At 39.1% G+C, this 20,130-nt stretch overlaps 1 long non-coding RNA gene across 1 annotated transcript; it reads right to left on the bottom strand.

Moving 5' to 3' along the window:
- Positions 1 to 4,717: 4,717 nt before the first annotated feature.
- LOC144898552 (uncharacterized) lies at positions 4,718 to 5,814 on the bottom strand. The gene is made up of 3 exons (XR_013627442.1): positions 5,676 to 5,814; positions 5,214 to 5,450; positions 4,718 to 4,780 (listed from the first exon to the last, which is right to left on the bottom strand). It is a non-coding gene; the product is annotated as an uncharacterized LOC144898552 (long non-coding RNA).
- Between the last annotated feature and the right edge of the window lie 14,316 nt (positions 5,815 to 20,130).

Below are 20,130 nucleotides of genomic sequence, written 5' to 3'. Positions count from 1 at the left end.
TTGGGAATGAGGCTGTAACTTGACAAAATGTGGAAAAAGTGAAGCGCTGTGAATACTTTCCGGATGTACTGTATGTGCCCTGGGATTGGCTGGCCACCGGTCCAGGGTGTACCCCGCCTCTCGCCCCAAATCAGGCTCCAGCATACCCCCACCCTAGTGAGGATAAGAGACATAGAAAATGAATGAATAACTAAACCATGTTGGTGTCATTCAACAGCTGTACTGTAATCTTACCTTGTCTAAGCTGTTGGGACCAAATTCTTGAGCGTCAACATCCTTCAGTATTCTGTTAAATGGATGGAGAATGCTGCACATGTAATTCATGTGGCAGCCAGAATATCTGTATTCATTAGTGCAGTCCAAAAAAGGAAAAGCAAGGCGATGGGGGCAGAAGGCATACCATGGAGCAGTCCAGAGACAAAAGAACTCCCAAAAACAGCTGGAGGAGGTCGCGGTCCACTGGGCAGTACACTGAAAAAAATTTGGAGTGCCATTTACTTGAGAAAAGTTAGGTAACAATTTGCACGCACAATTCCCAAGCAACTTTTCCTTGGGAAATACTCTGGTCAAATTTACTTTTTTTGAATGAAAAAGGTACTCTTTGCTAGTAAATTTGACCCCAAACTACCTTTGAATCTACTTCAAAATCCATATAAATGTACTCGCTTTTCAGGATTGTTTAACTAGTTTTCCCTGACTTTATTTGGAGCAAATTATAAGTAATATTTACATGATTTAAGCTACCACCTACACCACTTTTCTAATATGATTGTGTAGTATTTTTTTAAGATGGCCTTCTTTGAATGAAATGATCTTAACACATCTTCTACAAAACATTATTTCAAACCAGAACAGCTTCACTGCATTTGTACTAAAGCTGTATTTACCTCCAGATGGCGGTGCACAAAAACACAACACAGCCACAGGTTGAGGCACCTGTGAAATTAATTCAACATTTCATAACTAAACCAAAGACCTGGGATTTATTCCCTTAATTGGGAATCGTATTATTAGAATGATTATTTTTGACTTCCACTTTCCTCATGCAGGTATGGACTTCCCACACTAGTGTGCCAGTCGCCTCCTTCTGGACGTTTGGTGTCTACTATACACTCAATTGGAGTCCACCTGCAGTAAATTCAGTTGATTGGACATGATTTGGAAATATAATAACTGTCTATATAAGGTCCCACAGTTGACTGTGCATGTCAGAGCACAAACGCCAAGCATGAAGTCAAAAGAACTGTCTGTAGACCTGCGAGACAGGATTGTCTTGAGGCACAAATCTGGGGAAGGATACAGAAACATTTCTGCTGCTTTGAAGGTCCCAATGAGCACAGTGGCCCCCATTATTCGACTAGCCAGGATAGAAGGAAAAATGAATGCAGTAATATTTTCATCCAGGATATCTCTATATATTGCTGCATTCATTTTTCCTTCTATCCTGACTAGTCTGCCAGTTCCTGCTGCTGAAAAGCATCCCCACAGCATGATGCTGCCACCACCATGCTTCACTGTAGGGATGGAGGCCACTGTGCTCATTGGGACCTTCAAAGCAGCAGAAATGTTTCTGTATCCTTCCCCAGATTTGTGCCTCAAGACAATCCTGTCCCGCAGGTCTACAGACAGTTCTTTTGACTTCATGCTTGGCGTTTGTGCTCTGACATGCACAGTCAACTGTGGGACCTTATATAGACAGTTATTATATTTCCAAATCATGTCCAATCAACTGAATTTACTGCAGGTAGACTCCAATTGAGCTGTAGAAAGATCTCAAGGGTGATCAGTGTAAAAAAGATGCACCTGAGCTCAATTTTGAGCTTCATGGCAAAGGCTGTGAATACTTATGTAAATGTGATTTTTTTGTTTTCTATTTTTAATAAATTCAAAAAAGTAAAAAAAAAAAACTTTTTCACATTGTCATGATGGAGTATTTTGTGTAGAATTTTGAGCTAAGAGATTAAATTAATACAATTGGGAATGAGGCTGTAACTTGACAAAATGTGGAAAAAGTGAAGCGCTGTGAATACTTTCCGGATGTACTGTATGTGCCCTGGGATTGGCTGGCCACCGGTCCAGGGTGTACCCCGCCTCTCGCCCCAAATCAGGCTCCAGCATACCCCCACCCTAGTGAGGATAAGAGACATAGAAAATGAATGAATAACTAAACCATGTTGGTGTCATTCAACAGCTGTACTGTAATCTTACCTTGTCTAAGCTGTTGGGACCAAATTCTTGAGCGTCAACATCCTTCAGTATTCTGTTAAATGGATGGAGAATGCTGCACATGTAATTCATGTGGCAGCCAGAATATCTGTATTCATTAGTGCAGTCCAAAAAAGGAAAAGCAAGGCGATGGGGGCAGAAGGCATACCATGGAGCAGTCCAGAGACAAAAGAACTCCCAAAAACAGCTGGAGGAGGTCGCGGTCCACTGGGCAGTACACTGAAAAAAAATTTGGAGTGCCATTTACTTGAGAAAAGCTAGGTAACAATTTGCACGCACAATTCCCAAGCAACTTTTCCTTGGGAAATACTCTGGTCAAATTTACTTTTTTTGAATGAAAAAGGTACTCTTTGCTAGTAAATTTGACCCCAAACTACCTTTGAATCTACTTCAAAATCCATATAAATGTACTCGCTTTTCAGGATTGTTTAACTAGTTTTCCCTGACTTCATTTGGAGCAAATTATAAGTAATATTTACATGATTTAAGCTACCACCTACACCACTTTTCTAATATGATTGTGTAGTATTTTTTTAAGATGGCCTTCTTTGAATGAAATGATCTTAACACATCTTCTACAAAACATTATTTCAAACCAGAACAGCTTCACTGCATTTGTACTAAAGCTGTATTTACTTCCAGATGACGGTGCACAAAAACACAACACAGCCACAGGTTGAGGCACCTGTGAAATGAATTCAACATTTCATAACTAAACCAAAGACCTGGGATTTATTCCCTTAATTGGGAATCGTATTATTAGAATGATTATTTTTTGACTTCCACTTTCCTCATGCAGGTATGGACTTCCCACACTAGTGTGCCAGTCGCCTCCTTCTGGACGTTTGGTGTCTACTATACACTCAATTGGAGTCCACCTGCAGTAAATTCAGTTGACTGGACATGATTTGGAAATACAATAACTGTCTATATAATGTCCCACAGTTGACTGTGCATGTCAGAGCACAAACGCCAAGCATGAAGTCAAAAGAACTGTCTGTAGACCTGCGAGACAGGATTGTCTTGAGGCACAAATCTGGGGAAGGATACAGAAACATTTCTGCTGCTTTGAAGGTCCCAATGAGCACAGTGGCCCCCATTATTCGACTAGTCAGGATAGAAGGAAAAATGAATGCAGCAATATTTTCATCCAGGATATCTCTATATATTGTTGCATTCATTTTTCCTTCTATCCTGACTAGTCTGCCAGTTCCTGCTGCTGAAAAACATCCCCACAGCATGATGCTGCCACCACCATGCTTCACTGTAGGGATGGAGGCCACTGTGCTCATTGGGACCTTCAAAGCAGCAGAAATGTTTCTGTATCCTTCCCCAGATTTGTGCCTCAAGACAATCCTGTCTCGCAGGTCTACAGACAGTTCTTTTGACTTCATGCTTGGCGTTTGTGCTCTGACATGCACAGTCAACTGTGGGACCTTATATAGACAGTTATTATCTCAAGGATGATCAGTGGAAAAAAGATGCACCTGAGCTCAATTTTGAGCTTCATGGCAAAGGCTGTGAATACTTATGTAAATGTGATTTTTTTGTTTTCTATTTTTAATAAATTCAAAAAAGTAAAAAAAAAACTTTTTCACATTGTCATAATGGAGTATTTTGAGGTAAGAGATTAAATTAATACAATTGGGAATGAGGCTGTAACTTGACAAAATGTGGAAAAAGTGAAGCGCTGTGAATACTTTCCGGATGTACTGTATGTGCCCTGGGATTGGCTGGCCACCGGTCCAGGGTGTACCCCGCCTCTCGCCCCAAATCAGGCTCCAGCATACCCCCACCCTAGTGAGGATAAGAGACATAGAAAATGAATGAATAACTAAACCATGTTGGTGTCATTCAACAGCTGTACTGTAATCTTACCTTGTCTAAGCTGTTGGGACCAAATTCTTGAGCGTCAACATCCTTCAGCATTCTGTTAAATGGATGGAGAAATCATTTCAATTATGGCAACTACAAAATCTAAAATCATCACAATGGTTAGTAGTCCAAACGACAAAGCTGCTTGACAATATTTGTTGGGTTTTTTTTTTGTTTTTTTTTTTTAAACAAAACACTCAAAATCAACTTAGTTCTTAACCCTAAGATGCATGAGTGACTGGACCCTACACTCTTCCATAAGAGTCCATATTTCTTGAAATGTATAAAAGCTAAGTTAAAAATTTGAATGGTATATTGAAAACATGTTTTTTTCGGAATAACTGGAATATGAAATGATAAAAAAAAAATTCATTATGAAGATATTTCAAGAAAACAACCTGACTGGGTCATTTTTGACCCACTTATGCATCTATGGGTTAATACACATTTTTCATCTGTGTCTTGAAACCTAACCTAAACAAAACTCTTTTTTCCTCACAACGGGATATCGTTGAGGAACTCCATTATCCAACTCTTTAAATCAATAAAACTTAAAAGGCTAAACTGCCATTTCCAGATTCAAATAACCATATACATATTGTAATGTTACCTTCTGTAGGGGTTGGCCACCTTGACCCCGGCGGCGGCCTCTCTGTGGCGCGTCCTTCACCCCAGGTGTCTAGAGATCGTGTATGTGTATAGGTGAAATTAAAGTTCCAAAATTCACTTCCATGGAATACTTGTCACAAACAAAAACTCCCGCTCCCCGATGGTATCCACAAGACTCAGGTCGCTAGCATACTTCAACAAATGTTTGCGCTACACGCGGTTCCCATGGCTTAGAGGACACTGCTGCTGCCAAAATAATCACATAACATATATAAAAGGGACGAATCCTTACACATTTAATAAACATAAAAATCTCCTGTTCTGCAACCGAAAACAGCTCGCAGTTGATAGCGAGCTAGCTAGCTAGCTAGCTAGCTGGCTGGCTGGCAGGCTAAAGGTAAGCTAATGCTAACGTCGCGTATGTCACATTATGACACTGACGTAAACATTGAACAGGAACAGGAAAGGTGACAGAAAACAAGTCAGATAAGCATATGACCTACCCATATGGCTCCACATCGATGAATTTCCTTGTTAAACGACTGTCCACGTCGTCTTCCATTGTCTTCCCGTGAAAACATGGCGCCCTCGAACTTCGTCTTGGGAAGTCTGAGCTCAAACGATCCTCTGACGCATGCGCAGAATGGCATGGCACAAGGTGGCCATGTTCACTGTTAGTAGCTGCTGCAATCAATTACAGGTGTGACCGGTGGACCAGCCTCCTGCCATAGAAGGGAGTTCTGTAAAACAAAAAAAGGAGGGAAAGCGCAGTCAATATGCTTTCAAACTATATAGAATTCAGCCTGCTGTCTGCTTTAGTTTTTTGAATATGAGCCTCTGACGTTGAAGGCCGTGTGCTACTTAAGCTAGCTCAATGTATGCCGTTTAAAGGTCACTTAAAGCCATTTAACAATTATAATGTTTTAATAGCGTGTACAAAGAGTACAGAGAGTTTGCGTACTTACTACTCACACTTGTTCAATTTTCTTCAAAGTGCGTAAGAAGCAGGTTGCCCTCAGGCCGTCCCTCTTTTATTTGAAACCGCTCTATAGCGTGCCGGGCGGGGCTTCCGGCCGTCCGTGCTTCATCTGAATGTTGCGACCATCGTTTCCGGAAAGTGCGTCATGGCCCTTTAAGAAAAATGGCATTGTGGGAAGTCTGTGTGCTGTAGTTCTGCGTTTTTGGCACTAGGTGTCTCTGTTCTGCTTGTACACAGTGTGAACGCACTTAAGTGCAAGTATGCAAGTGTATGTTAAAAGTTGGCTTCTGCATGCATGTGCTTCTAGCATATAAGACCATTCACTCGGGAAAGAGACGCCCACAGGAGGACTGAGGCTTCCAAAAGAAGACTTTGACTTTGTACCGCCCATAAGCGAGATAGGTCAGAGTCATCCAAGCTCTCGCCCACCTGTTATTTTTGGAGAAAAGGTCTCTGATTTGCTGTGCTAACCCACTGTTCTTTTAAGGAGAAGGACCTTTGGTCAAGCAACTTTTTCCTACGGAGCGACAAATTCTTGGAACTCCGCACCAAGTGCCTGATCTACCCACTATTGCTTCATTTTCCAAGCATCTTCAACTTTGGAAAATCAAACCCGTTGCCACTGATTGTGATCATTTTTAACTTGTCCACTGCTGCTGATTTGTTGTGTGTTATTATCTATTGTATGTTATAATGTTGCATTTTTACATAGTTGGGTAGCCACAAATTATAACTGCTAATTCATTATTGTAGTATGTCATAAGTCTGTAATTCTGTCATCATTTATCTTTTATTCTTAGGCAGGAGAGCAACGTGCAATTCAACAAGCACTTTATATTTCTGTTCTATACACTCTAAAAAAAAATATAGTGGCTCAGCTTAATTCAATGAAGGTAACAATTTGCGTCAATCTTTTTAAGAAATTCCAACTAAAACCTTTCAGTAAATCCAACAAGTCTTTTAATGTTATTAACTAAGTTATTTAAGGACAACCGACATGATTTACTTCATCCTGCAAACAGTTAATTAAGGTGAACCAACTTCATTTTAATAAAATGGTTCAAGTTCAATTCAGGTGAACCAACTCAATTTTAATAAAATGGTTAAAGTTCAATGAAGTTGTCAATATAATTAATTTAAGCTATTCCAGCTCATTTGTTTTTCATTCCTCATCACAAATATTTCAAATTGTTTTCTCAATTGTTTTTTTTATCAATAACGTTAATTTTATGAACATAAATACAGTTCAGTCAGTTTAATGGTCAAACTTGTTTATTACATATAATCAGTGGTGGAAAGTAACGGAGTAAATTTACTTGAGTACAGATTTTAAGGATTTGTACTTTACTCGAGTAGAAAATTGATTTCATACTCTTACTCGAGTAACATTTTGACAGAGCTACTTTTACTTGTAGTGGAGTAAATTTGACAAGGAGGATTTGTACTCTTACTCAAGTACTGAAGTCGTGTACTCACTCCACCACTGCATATAATGGCCAACTTGTCCAACTGTTTACCATCAAATAAACATGGAGGAGCTCCAAATGAAGACATGAAATCAAATATTACATATTATACATATTTCTTCCTGAAGAATATTGAAACATATTTTACATAGCAGTCATACTTCTTCCAAAAAAGAACACAGAATATATCAAATGTGTACGTATGTATGTAGGTCTAAATATTGACAGCTAACAGCTCAAAAGTAAAAAAAAAAAATGACAAACTAGTCTTCAAAATGATCCTTCAAAGAAATGACTTGTATTAAACTGCATTAAACATAACAGTGAAATTAGAATGCAGCCTAATTTTCAGTGCAGCAGTTTAGCTTTTAGAGACATTACCTTGGGACTTGCTCTCAGAGCATCCAGCTCAAGGAATATCTTTTGAAATACCTCAAAAGTGCTTTTCAGGTAACTCTTTTGGGTAACTCAGGTTGAGTGCATACATTAGTCCCATGAGCAAGGCACATGCTCTTGGGACAGTCAGGCCATCCAGGACTTCTGCTCCCTCAATCACCACTGTTGCGTTGGCTGGTTCAGATGCCCCTCTGCTCACAACAATCTTCATCACTTCATCACCATTCTGGCATAAGTAGATCAGAGTCAACATCAGTGTTTTTTGTCTTATGTAAAAACAAGAATAATGTACAGTGAATCTGCACTTGGGTTAACTTCAGGATTTAACGTGGGCTTTGGGGACGGCTGTTTAGTAGCAAAACAAACATTTTTAATGACATACTTTTGACAAACAAACGCTGCCCATAAAGTTCTGATAAAACGTAGAAAACTTTCACTTTTCACCAAACTTCCTGAATATATCACTGATGGTCCTGATTTTGGTTCCTATCATTCAGTTGCACCCAGTCATTCAGTCTGCCACCCCTAAATACTGCCCAGGTTAAATCCTTGAAGTTGAAGTGTTGGATTACTTAGCAGCTGTTCTTTAAAGAGATCCTCCTCCTGTTCTCTCAGGTACACGATTAGGCTACGGATTGCAGCTTCTCTCCTACTTTCTACCGACTGGTCCTGTAAATAAAATAATACAAGAAAATGAAACAATCTTTAAAAAGATGAATTTATGATTTATTGATTGAAATATTTATTTAACTAACCCATCAACACCTCCTAAAAATAAAGTGATTTTTCTTTCTATTTGAAATGAACCTTGTTACATTTATTTATACCTCTAGCAGCATGTTCTTTATGTGCTGAATCTCCTCCTCTTGAGGACACCAGTGCCATTATTTTTGGGGTATACTGGTCCAGTTTTGCCATGAATGTTCTCTCAAGGCAACCAGCGGTGATCCTTCTGAATTCTTCATTTATCTGTGTAAAATACAAATAAAAAGGTGCAATTTGTTCATGTAGTAAATTGACTGACATAGCACATACTGCAAACCATTTTATAAAACAAGATTAACCTGAGTTGCATCGAAAAGAGCCGGCCATCGGTCTCTTATGTCACAGATTTGTGGTGCTTGTGGTGCAACTTCCTGCCTGCGAATGGAGAAAGTCTTTGCCATTTTCTCACTGATGACCTGGCAGTTGTTCCTCTTCTTTACTTCATCAAGGAGCTCCAAAGTTCCTTCTGTTTCTCCTTGTGGGTGAGGAGGTAAATAGTTCACCTCTGCCTGCCCTTCTTGGCTTTTTTTTTGGATATTCTTTGCAGGGGCTTTCTCATGCTCTATGCTCGCTTCTTTCTGAGAGAGTTCACATCAAGCTCAGGGCATCCTAGCCCTCTCCATTTAGATCTATAGCTGGCCATTTTATGTTTTAGTCTTTGTTGCCATGCGTAGCATCCATTATATGACCCTGGTTCTTTAAGGCAAGGATGCTTCTGAATCAGTGCCTCAGCAACATGGTTAAACTGCGCACTAGTGGGGTAAGATGCTTTCAGCCAGCTTCTCAAGGATGTCTGGAGGCAAAGGATTGTGGCAAAGTTGAGCTGAATTCCATCCTTCTTGAAAACTTCATTTCCTGAGGCCAGCACAAGCTCTGTGTCGTAAGCAAAATTAGGTACAGGAAATGTAGTGGGCCAACACTGTGTACGGTGAGTAACCTGTTCAGGTGATGAAAGTGTGATCAGTGTGTCCTGCGATCCAGAGGAACAGCTGCTGCTAGCAGGATGGACAGAGGTCTCAGAATTAGGGAGCGAGGCTACTGATGCACTTTCAAAGGAACTGTCAGTACCCATCAGTAAAGGTCAGAGTAACTGTAGGAGGTTCAACAATGTGAACCACCTTAATGGTATCCTTGTCCTTGGTGTCACTTGTTGAGGTAAGAGAAAAATATTCCTCTCCAAAGTCAGCATCCTTATAATGCAAGGTAAAGTTCCCATCAAGCCCAAATTTCTCCCTCACAATAGACTCAAGTTCATCAGGGATTCCATCCGGTAAGTCCAGTTTGCCAATTTCACGGTCCTGAAGAATGATCCCAAGTTTGGCTTGAGGAGACATCAGGGTATCTATTAGAGAAAACATGACATCAGTTTGGGTTCTAGAATACATGCAGACACATCATATAATCATCATCATTCAGTATGGGAGAAGAATATGACCACTAAAAATGACTCTAGATAAATAAAAGCTTTGGACTTTGAATTTTCATCACATTTATCATATAGTAAACTAGTATGCTGACAAGTACTGGTTGATTCAGTCTCCAAGAAATTTGACATCACACATCCGTGACATTTCCTCATCATCAAACTTCACACCAAGTCTTAGATTTGTGTCCATAAGTATACTTCTACAAAAGCCAATGCAAAGAATCCTATATGCCTGCTTATACTATGATTAAATGTTGAAGACTTTTATTTCTGTGGCAAAGACAAGGATAGGAACAAAGCTTTGTTCACTTGAACATTTCCCCCTGAAGAATAATGTCATAAAAGTCAAACTACAAAGATCTTGTACCATCTTGTTGTCCATCTCGTGTCAGTATTATGGAGCTCATATTTACAACTACTACTAATCATAATTTCAGATCTCCATATTGGCATAGTCATCAAGAGCCTAACATCCTCTCCTCAGCGAGAATCAGTGTGGTCTGGGTTTAAAAGTCTTACCATGCTTCTGGCAAATTGACAAACTAATATTGTCTCATGTTTGATTATAGGTTGAACATTATCACACTTCATCACAAAAATATGATTGGAATACACACATTCAAGGAGTTGTATATTCTCACTACACCTGCAAGTGAAAATGATCATTTGTGCTCAAGTGTGGGGCAAGCACGTTCATTGAAAAAAAACAACAACTTTGTTTTTGTAATGAGACAGTAACCCCATATACAGAGAGGATGATGCCATTTTTGAGGTCTCTCCTATAAACTCAAACAAATGATGAGTTATACTGACCCCTTTGCAATCTATGGTACATTCATGTAGCACTTCTGGGTCACCATACGCTTCCCTGCAACACCGTATGCTGCCATGGGGAAGATGTCAAACAACTCACGAGGCTCAATGAGCTTGAAAACACTTGTTGTGTTTCTAAGATGCTCAATATACCATGAATTGAAACATTTGACAATGAAGCCAACCTTGCCATTTATGACAACAAGCTGCATCAATTCTACAAAATCTGGCAGACCACCTGTTGAACCACGTGCCAAGATCATGCCAGTGGAATAACTGGTGCCACTGTAGCACACTGTGTTTGCCATGTGGACAAATGATTCACCAGGGAATTTTCATTCCACTGCTTTCTTAATGTCTTCCCTCAGCACAGTCAAATCCACTGTTGACACTTTTGCTACTTGTAGAGACTGAACAATTTTACTGCCATGTAGATGGTATGCAATCATTAACTGATGCTTCACTGCAAGAGACAACAGAATGTTTCGGAAGCTATGCGTATGTCTGACCACACGCTTCAAAAAGCTGTGCTTAGCTTCAAAGCGCATAGTCCACAAAGTGAACCAAATGAACCAAGTGGACCAAAAGCTTTCATCTGGCTGGTGTGGGTAGTGTTCAAGAAAATGATGCTTTCCTGAGGGAAAACCTCCAGGAATCTGTGCCGATGCTCAGAAATCTTGCTTTCAAGGAAACAAACAGTGAGGTCTGTGTGAACAGGAGAAAGGACAAGTTCAACTATGTCCTTAAGGTTCAGAAGGATCAGCCATGCTGGTTCATTCTCAGGGATTCTTTCTCCAACTATCAGGGGAAGGAGGCGAAGCAAAGCCCAGTTTTCATGGGCATTTCCACCAACAGTTTTTCTTGCAGCAAAAGTCAGTGGAACTGGTTGCGGTGCATCCGTTCTATCTGTCCATCTGTATGGGAACTCTTTGATTCATTGATTTCATTCCTCGAGTGTGAAATATTTCTCTTTGATGAACACATTTAGGCATAGTGCTAACTCTAAAGGCACAACGCCTTCAAAGAGATCATGTAGCAAATCAGGTGGATAGCCAGATAAAACATTGAAATATTTGAGTTTGTCAGTCAGTGGGCACTGTCTCTTTACTCCATAACAATGAGAAGAATGCACTTGTATCTCTCTGTGCTGTCTGAACATGCAACCTGTGCTCTTGTGTTGTTCCTGTTTTAACTTCACTCACCTGGAATTGAGATCTTTCTCCAAGACAGAACCTGCAGGTGTGTGTACTTGTGAGACGTGAGAAGCTCTCCACAAACCCTCCAATAGAGTGGGCACCAAGGTTATCTGCAACGACACAATACACAGTACCTTTGACTCGTAGACCTATTGAAGGAATGTAAAGTCCTTCTTCTTCTAGGCTGGCAAGGAAGGTCCTTAAGCAGTGGTTCTAACACAGCACTATAGCCAAACTTTTGAACATCATCAGCCTTGCAGAGAATGGCAAGGTAGATTGATGTGAGCGAGGATCTGAGCAATGGTGGCACATTGGCTAAAACCCAATACACAGCAGTCATTTTGTGTTTTTTTCTTGATGTGCCAAGTGGATTACACACTTCAAAATCATCCACATACAGAATGAGAGAAATGGCTGGATTCTTTTCTCATAGCAATTTATTGTTTTTCAAATGTATGCCATCATGAAATGAATTGTAGTGAGTGTCAGAGCTGCTGTCTGCTTCAGAGCTATGTTTGAGCAAATCCTGGATCTCTTTTTTTCTTCAAAACCTCATGCAAGGACTTTCAAATTGGTACATGTTGGAAACTTTTCTTCTCCCTGAGAAGAACTGAGAAGACATGATTAGATATTCTGTAGGTTCCACCATGGAAAAATGCTCCCTTCTTTTGTAGGTGGAAAGGTGGAAAGAGGAGCAGTATGTCCTAGAGCTAATGTCATTGGCTTAGACTTGCACAGATAGGTCTGTCGCCATCTCTGAGATGATCACATCATCAACAATTATGCCTCTTTAAGCATGACTGTAAAATATCTTTCAAAAGAGGACCTGAAGCTGATGAAGAAATAAAGTGCAGTTCTTCCACTAACTCATGAATACACCTTTGTGGTACATTGAATATGCTTTCCATTTTCAACAGCAGGTGGGCTACATTTTTTTCAATGAAGTTGCAGTGGCAGTTCTCTCATTTCTTCATCTTCAGGATCTTCACTCACTGTAACCTCCATATCCTCGTCAAAAGGATCATATCAAAAGGACCCCTGTATTTGAAAGATGAACATACAGTACCTCTGCAAGAGCTCAGGCTTGAAGTCATCCAGGGAATGAGGAGTGTGTTTCCGGCTCCTATGAGAGGCAAATGTTCCAGAAATGTTTGTTTTGAGAGCAAGAGCAATTTTCAAAAACACAAGACACTGTTTCCTGCTTTTTTAAATGACGGCCAATGTGTTCAAAGTATTCTCTTTCTGTGGAGATGGTGTTTAAAGAGCAACATGAACATTTCAAAGACAGAACTTCTCTGCGTGTCCCTGTCTCACGAGTTGAATGGCTTCTTGACAGATGGGTTCTCAGGCTGCCCCATGTTTTAAACGAGCAATAACGCTCCCAATAACGCTCCCAATGGAGGCAAGGGAGAAGTTCTCCACCATGGCCACCATGGTCTAAGCCTATAATGCTTTCAAAGATCACTTTTTCTTGACACAAGTTTACAGGTCCAATTCATTTTTAAAACTAAACAAAGCTCTATTTAAACGGCTTTGAATTTTTTCATGACATTTGGAATTGTTTAGTGATTCATAGCTTTAGTGCTTACAGCGTGTGCAGCATGACTTGGAAAAATATATTGCCTATGATGTGTTTCTAAATTGAAGATGGAAAAAGTGTGAAAAATGTGCTTGCAACCAACTGCACAAAAATGATCCTTTGTCTTGGGTTCTAAAGGATTTGAAATATGGTTGAACTGCTTCACAATATTTTGGACTTTTAAAGTGAGCTAAATGAGAAAAAAAAAACACTACACACCACTATACACACATTTTGTGTGTATACATTCATTCCTAACTTCAGAAAATGCCACCTGTCTCAATAGCAAAAGAGAAAAATAGCCAGGCCTACTGCAGCCTTACTAAAAGGAAACTTGTTCTATGGCGTATCTACAACTAATGTGGGTGCCTTAACCTCTCATAGACACACACCAACACGTCACTTAAAACAGAAACTACTAGCTGGCCAAACTTCATCAATGTAGTCCAAACTTGGAAAAAATGTGAACAAAACAATACACTCATTTCTCTTACCTTGATAAGAGTGATATACTAACTAACGTTTACCGCTAATTCAAATCGTTCGGCTGCCACAGACGTCTTTGTCTGACGATAAACGGTCGAGGGGCGGCGCTGGGCGAGAGAGCGCGGGCAAAAGGACATTTATGAACAGCTTCAGTTCTAAAGTTTTGTAACATGCAGTTATAGGCAGCTATGAAGCTACCATTTTACAAAATGGCTACATTAGCTTCATTTCAATGATGTCTGCGTTAACACGAATTAGTGCAACATTTGCTGATACAGTTAGTAGCCGTTATGAACAAAATAAAGCAAAAACAGTTACTTACCTCGTATTGCTCCATAGAAACTCTTGTTTTTTTCTTGGGATTTTGGGGATTTTCCAACAGGCATTAATAGCAGTCGCAGTCTGGCTCCTCTCTGTACGTGATTGCAGGATAAAACCAGAAGCAGGAGCAGGAGCAGAGCAGCTTCTGAAAGCTGTTGAACATTTGGCTCTAGCTGTGGGAATATGTCATTTCATCAAGTTTTAACAACCTTTTAAGTGAGAATGTGACCCTGTAGCTTACCTTCATCCAGAAAATTCGGAGAAACGTTTGGTCCTGACATCTCGGAGACATCGTACAATAGAACGTCTTCCCTGATTTTTTCAAAATAAAAGCTCCCATTACTATGAACATGAAACATGAGCGGTGCTCTTGTTTTGAAACGGCATGTTTAATGTGGCCTTTGAATTACCCCTGGGGACAGATAAAGTTTTTGTATTTGAATTTGTTCAAAAGTTTGCTTCAAAATATACATACATATTTAAGTTAACATTTCTATTTTTCTATTTTCAGCTGGGCCAACTTCTTCAAATAAGTTAACAACTTGTTTTAATAAGTCAGTGACACAAGTTTATCGTTTTATGTTGAAAAAGCTCTTGATTTTAACTCAACTCAACTAACTAAGCCCATATTTTCAGCTGGACCAACTTCTTCAAATAAGTTACCAACTTGTTATAATAAGTCCATGTAACAACCTTATTCTTTTATGTTGAAAAAGCTCTTGATTTTAAGCTCAACTAACTAATCCCATGAATCATTTTTAGAGTCTAGTTCTCTCAGTATTATAAAATGACCATTGTTGGTATTTCATGATTGTAAAATGTTTGGAGAATTGTCAAATGAAAATAGCACTTTACAGCATCTAGTGTGCACTTGGGCAAGTTGCAATATAGTAATACGCATGAAACACATAACCTTGCATGTTTTATGAATAATGTGATTTATATGTTCAAAACCAAGCTGCCAATGGGAAGTGCAAATTAGCCATACGGCTATCATCTCCCATGTCCCATTTTTTCAAAAATCAATCAATCTACACATTTCTTACATATAGTACCTTTAAGACTGACAGCACTCAGTCTGTGACCATCGCTGTCTATGGTCCTGAAGTCTCAGACAGGTCACAGCCCAGAAGGTCCTACAATCAAACACATAGGATTTCTGAACATTTACACCTCTGATCACAACAGTCATAGTACATAGTACATAGTACATAGTACATAGTACGGCTGACTTGGGGGCGAGAGGCGGGGTACACCCTGGACCGGTGGCCAGTACACCACAACGGTAATGTATTACAGTAAGTATTACAATATCAAATTGCATTTTGTGAAAATGTAGCATATACGTATGAGAAATGCAAGAAAAGGTCAAGATGAATTAAATACAAGTACGGACTAGCTCAGAAGATCTATGCTCGGCTCTAGGGAGGTTGAGGTACAGTAATATCACACAAGACACAAAATGTACTTTTAAGTGGCTTGGTGCCTTATTATTTGCTTTAAGTGCAAACAGTGACAAATTATTGACAATATTTACAAACGGCAGTAAAATGGTATAGAGGTTTTGGGAATTCCTATAGCTGTTTGATGAAGTGCACTTCAGTCTTTCAATCTAGTTCATTTGTTTCTTACAAATAAAGAAATCACAATTCAACAGTGGTTCAGCACAGTCCAGGGTGTAAACGCCCTTCAAATCACACAAAGCACAAAATCACAGTATTCACAATAAAGGGTCAGTGGCCACAACAATGTGTGGAGCGAATGTCCATCTCATAGGAACCCAGAGTCCATGGTATATGTGGAAATTGTCCATGATCGCGCGCAACAGAGTTCATATGTGAACAGATAAAGTGACCAGTGCATAGGTGGGAGAGAACTGGCTGCCAACACCCCTACCAGACCGCAGGAGGATGTTGAAGTGGTTCGGTTCTCTTTGGGTCTAGCTCGCCTCGGGGTCCCCAACCAGGCACACCTGGCCTGTATATCACAGACAGGACCACTATCAGTAAATCAGTCATAATTATCATCAGCTAGCTCAGTGTACACAAATCAATGAATCAGTATGCAAAATCAGAATATAAAAATACATTTTCAATGATCAACCCCGGTTTAGCTTTAAAGAGGATTGTTTTAAAATGCAATTTAAGGTGCATAACATTCAGAATACACAGTAATCAAAAGCAGTGGCTCAATATTTAAACAGTTAATCAAGTTAAAAAGTTTGATTATCGTTTTGGGGGTTAGCATAACAATGAATCGCATTACAGCAGCGAAGTTGGTTGCCGATCGCATTGATATGCTAACGCTACATAAGCTAACCACACGCAACAATAGCATCCAGACTCACCGATTCCCTCGTAATTCAGTCCCCGCTAGAACCCAGATGTCTGCAGCGACGGCACGCGGCTTCTACAAGTTTTATAATGCACAAAGTTTTAGAGAACGATCAACAATATATATAAGTTGAAGTAGTTTGTTCGAGACTAACCGTGTGAGCAGCGTCCTGTAGCCTGTCTCCTCACCAGTGTGTGTGAGGGAGAGCGCACCGGTGTATTTGATTGCGGCCCTGGCGAACCTGATTGGCTGAGACGCAGCGCAAGCGGAAGAACGTTCCGTCTTCCGTCATGTGACTGGGTTGCATTCACGGACGTTATAAAAGACCGGGGAATATTTTTATATGATAGAAATATTCATAATCATCATTTGATTATAAAATATATTTTCATTATTTTCCAAGGATGCATAACTTCCATGTGGGTTACAAAAACAAACTAAATGATGCTGTAAATAGTACAGGCTATAGACATTAAGCAAAACATCACATTAAAACATAACCATCTCAAATGATCCTTACTAATAACAATTCATGATTGGCAATGTTTACAAACATTAGGCCTAGCGTGCTGGAGGCTCCTAGCGTACTGCATAAGAGAGAAAAATGCAACATGGACATGTTTGACAATCTAGCGGACTCAAAGGTAGCACCAAACCAGTGGTATTATATGAATCTTGAGATTTCAACCAATCCATTGACACCAAATACATCATGCTTGCTGACCGGGAAAGGAGTGAAAAGTTGTTGCAAAGTTGAACTGTTTTACCGCGACGTGACCATAGACTTTTATTTCAACTGTATGTGGTGCAGCTAATTGTTTTGGAGTATCATGCTGTATAAGAGGAAAAAAATACAAGAGTGACACTTTTGACAATATAGCGGACTGAGCTTTAAAACTACTGCCAAACCATCATATATCTTGAGATTTCAATGAATTCATCCATACAAAATACATCATGCTGACTTACCGGGAAATGAGTGAAGCTTTACGCAAACCCGGAAGACACCGGACTATTATTATTATTATTATTTACCCCCCCTCAAATCACTGACTAGTGAAACGAGAATGCCTAGTGGGAGAAGCAATACACGGGACAAAGATAAGGACACGGCAGCAGCTGACGACATGGAAGAGATTAAAAAAGCATTGAATTTTATGTCTGGTGAGCTTGCAAAGCTAACATCACAACAGGAACGACTAATTGGACTGGTGGAGGAAGTAAAAACCTTGAAGGCTATGCTAATGGAAAAAGACAGAAGGATTATTGTGCTGGAGCAGAGGGTGGACGAATTGGAACAATACACGAAAAGAGACAACTTGGTACTAACAGGTCTGGAAACGCGACACCAAACTTACGCACGAGCTACAGCTAACTTGGAGACAACAGAAGATGCACCACGGGAAGAACTACTGACACTGGAGCAACAAGTAGTGGGATTTCTGCACAGTAAGAACATAAGCATTCAAAGTGCTGATATATCTATCTGTCACGTATTACCCAGAAAGACAGAGAAGGAGAAACCGGCTATCATCATAAGATTTATCAGTAGAAAGCATAGGAATGAACTGTTAATGCAAGCAAAGAAACTTAAAGGTACAAATGTATACTTAAATGAGCACTTGACAAAGAAAAATGGGGACATTGCACGAGAGGCAAGGATGCTAAGAAAACAAAAAAGCATTTTCGCAACATGGACCAGAAATGGCAACATATGGATAAGAGAACAAGAAGGGTCACAGCCGAGGATGATAAGAGACTTGAAAGACCTTGAACAACTTAGAAGAAGGAAATGAACAATTGTTGTTATAATTGATTGAAAGACAGGCTATGGACAATATGTTGTGGTGGGATATAGAAAATGGGCATATATTAGAACATGGATGCATATATAAATATAGATATTGATATTATGAGTGAAATATATGAGGTAAATGAGGGTATGAACAAAAGTGCATTTATCCCAAATTATAACTGTGTTTATATGATACACTATGATGCCAATAATGGAACTGAACAATGAATATAGACTTCCCTTCAGTGATTTAGACGATGATGGACTGATTGAGACTGTGGCAGACAGCGTGAGCAGTGAACATCATGATTTAGAACAGCTGAATTTGGAAACTTTTGCATACACTGAACACAAGATGTATGATATAGACAATAGTATTGATTCAGAAAATCATCATTATAACACAATTAACTGTAGCTGTGACTACTACACAGATGAGACATTTACAGAAAAAAAATTAATGGATGGAACCTTTTCAGTCATACACTTCAACAGCAGAAGTTTGAGTAGAAACTTCACCAAAATCAGGGACTATTTAAAACAAATTCCTACCTTTAACGTGATTGCAATATCAGAGACTTGGTTGGACAGTGAGAAAGAAGCTGATGTTAGTTTAGATGGGTATGAATTATTTACCACAAATCGGAGCAATAAGAAGGGAGGAGGAGTTGCCCTATTTGTGAGCAGTGATTTAAAGTATAAAAAAATTGAGCATATGTCAGTGCAAATAGAAAACATCATGGAATGTGTCACAATAGAAATAGATATGGGGAAAACCAGTAACATAATAATAAGTTGCATCTACAGAACACCAGGATCTTGTATAGATGTATTTAATGATAAACTTATTGAAATGTATCATAAGATGAATGATAGAAAAATGGTAATTGTCTGTGGTGACTTTAACATAGATCTATTAAACCCACATAAACACAATAAGACAAAAAGCTATATTGAATCACTGTACAGTGTAAATTTATTTCCTACCATATTAAAACCTAGTAGAATAACAACAGACACTGCAACACTAATAGATAATATATTTACCAATGCAATGGAGAAAAAAATAGTAAGTGGACTTCTTCTTAATGACATCAGTGACCATTTACCTGTATTCATAACAGTACAATGTTCATATGACACCCAAACACAGGCAAACTCTGATACCTACAACATAAGATATAGAACAACTGAATCCATAGAAGCACTTAAGAAGGACTTAAAAGAGCAAAGATGGACAGGTATTTACTCAAACAATGACCCTAATAAAGCATACGAAGAATTTCTGGCAACTTTTACCAAATTATATGATAAACATTGTCCCATTACAACAAAAAAGAAGAAAATACAATGTGAAAAGCCTTGGATGACAAGGGGTTTGGAAAATGCGTGTAAAAAGAAAAACCTACTTTACAAACAGTTTCTGCAGTCAAGAACAAAGGAAGCTGAGAATAAATATAAAAAATATAAAAATAAATTAATTAGCATATTGAGAACCAATAAGAAGGATTACTATCATAGACAATTAGAAGAGCACAAAAATGACACACAGAGTTTATGGAAAGTGCTTAATACTATTATTAAAAAAGGAGTTACTAAATTATATTATCCTAATTACTTTACTAAAGAGAATCAGCCACATATAACCAAAGCTAATGAAATTACAAATGGCTTTAACAACTATTTTGTGAATATGGGCCATGACTTGTCAAAAGAAATTGTACACCCAACAGCAACTCAAGATGTAGATGAGAATATTATTAAGGTAAATCCAAATACCATCTTCCTCAAGAAAATAACTGAAAGAGAACTTGTGGATGTGGTAAATACATGTAAAAACAAAAAATCAGTTGACTATACTGGC

This window comes from Doryrhamphus excisus, linkage group LG6 (assembly GCF_037039965.1).
Source record: "Doryrhamphus excisus strain RoL-2023G ecotype Guam linkage group LG6, RoL_Dexc_Guam_v1.1, whole genome shotgun sequence".
Taxonomy (NCBI): Eukaryota; Metazoa; Chordata; class Actinopteri; order Syngnathiformes; family Syngnathidae; genus Doryrhamphus; species Doryrhamphus excisus.
Note: the sequence above shows the minus strand (reverse complement) of the source record. Positions and strands in the feature narration are given on the sequence as shown.